At 44.6% G+C, this 2,383-nt stretch overlaps 1 pseudogene; it reads right to left on the minus strand.

Annotated features, from left to right (window-relative positions):
• Positions 1-471: 471 nt before the first annotated feature.
• LOC147467056 (uncharacterized) lies at positions 472-1,124 on the minus strand (annotated as a pseudogene).
• Between the last annotated feature and the right edge of the window lie 1,259 nt (positions 1,125-2,383).

A 2,383-nucleotide genomic window follows, 5' to 3' on the forward strand; every position in this document is an offset into this window, starting at 1 on the left:
ATTTCTTCTTTGACTAGGGGCACTTCTGCCCCTCCCACTAGCAGGGCTTCCTTCTTGAAATTGATACACACCTGGCTCTGAGCGAGAAAATCCAATCCTAGAATGCAGGGATCCTCTATGTCTGCTACATACACTGGTAATTTGTATTCCAGACTATCCACCCCTATCAGCATCTCTCTAGGCCCTCTCAATGGTACACAGTGCCCTGTGATGCCACACATACGACTTGATGCAAGTGGAAGGTCCTGCAAAACAATGTCACCCCTGGCAAAAGTTCTCTCTGCTCCAGTGTCAATAGTTAAACGGCAAGATCTTCCATCAATTGTACCCTCAACTTGTACCACACCTGTACCTGTGCAGCAGCAATTTAACTTGAGTGGGGCCTCAATGGTGCTGGCTGGTGATGTGCCCCTACTCCCAGCCTCCCATCATTTTCCGTGGTTTGCTGTGGGCACTCCCTTGACATGTGGCCTAACTGGCCACATCCCCAGCAGCATGGCTGATATCGGTATGACACATTTTCTGTGGACTTACTCCTCTCAGACCTAGTGCACTCCTGTCTTCTGTGTCCTTGCTGACCACACTTCCAGCATTTGCCCTTAACACCTCCAGGTTTTATCTCTCTTGGGTGCTTATCTACCTTTGCATACCTAACTTTAATTGTCTGAAGGTTCTTCTGATATCTCTGTCCTACAATGTTGTTTCCACTTGTCCTAAATGACTCGTACTCCAGAGCACGAGCTAGCGCCTCCTGCAAGTCGGTGGTATGAGCTTGTTTCACATACACTTGCAGTTGATAGTCCAAGGCATCAACAAACTGGTCCCTTAAAAGCACTGCAATCAAATCCTCACAGGCCCCAGGATACGCACGGCGAACTAGCAACTCCAACTCCTGTGCTAGCTGCTGTAGGGATTCTCCACATGCCCTCATCTTGGCCCTAAACCTGGCATGGAAAGCTACAGCCTGGTACTGATGGCCAAACCTTCTCTCAAGTGCAGCCTTTACACTACTATAAAAAAGCTGCGAACAAGTAGATGCATAGAGTTGTGAAGCCTGTTAGTCAGGTATGCCCCAAAATTTCCACTTGTGGACCCTTGAGGCTGGACACTAGTTGTATTGCCATCTCTTGCTCATTACCTACTTCCGCATATAGACACATGCGCGGGGGGTAGCCAAGGCTGTTGATCTCAATACGCTCAGCTGACTGGGGCAAGATAGAGAGTCGTTCCCCCAGGGACACTTTTCCATCAAAATCCTGAGACTTTCTATGAGTCTTAATAGCAGCTGGGCTTGAACAAATTGAAGCTGGAGGAGAAACCTGGGTAGGAATCACTAAAGAGGGTGAGGACGCTACAGTCGCTGGGTGGTGGTCAGGCGGGGAATACTGTGCGATTTCATTCATGAGTGGTATAGAAAACGGTCGGCTTCCATCTTCAAGCTTGGGCTCATCACACACTATCTTCTCCAACCTGTTATTCATGGCTTGAACTACTGCAGGCACCTCATCACAGACAAACTTCACTTCACCAAACTCACGACGCATTTCTTCTCTCATTTCCTCTTTCCCTTCTCTCAACTCTTCCTGGAATTCCTCCTTAAAATCTTTTCTAGCTTCCCACATTTATCTTCTATCAACTGTACTGTCTTTTCTTCGAGTTTAACCTGTGTATCACTCATCCACTACTTCTGTTTTCCTACAATTTCACTTAATTCTTCACGAATGTCATTCATATCTTCCTGGATTTCTTTTGTTTGGTTTTCCATGATATACATTTGGTTCTGAATTATTTCCACTGCTCTGTCACTACATTCTTTCCTTAACGTATCCATTTCATGTCTCACTTCATTAATTTGCTCATGCACTTTGTCTCTTGCAGCATTATTTTGATCCTGAATGTTTTTAATCGCAGCCATTACGTCCGCTAACGTTGGGTAATCTTTGCTAGCCATTTTGGTTACTCGTCACAAACTTAGTTCCACATACACAGAGTCTACTTATTATTCGTCTATAATAACTGTGCATTTCCACTCCTGACACAAATGAAACGTCTGCGACTTTCTCAGGCGGGCGAAGACAAACACACACATGAAACTTTACACTTGTTGATTCCTTTTCTTACCACAGAAAGGCAGGGGGTTTATGCATGTTCAACATATCACAAAAAAGATATAATCCACATGGCAAAATAAATTATTGTTCATGCTTTCAAAATTAAACTTAAATGGGGTTTGCTCTACACTGAGTTCACTCAAATTAAGAGAAAGGATAGGGTGAGTCACTGGCATCACTGTTTCTGGTCACCAGCATCAAGCCTTATTTCAGTCACTGATTTATCGCTTTTATCAAGAACGACGACACTAATTCTACTTAACTTGAAGGTT

This window comes from Penaeus japonicus, unplaced genomic scaffold, assembly GCF_977035675.1.
Source record: "Penaeus japonicus unplaced genomic scaffold, GWHDUDI00000001_assembly GWHDUDI00000038, whole genome shotgun sequence".
Classification (NCBI taxonomy): Eukaryota; Metazoa; Arthropoda; class Malacostraca; order Decapoda; family Penaeidae; genus Penaeus; species Penaeus japonicus.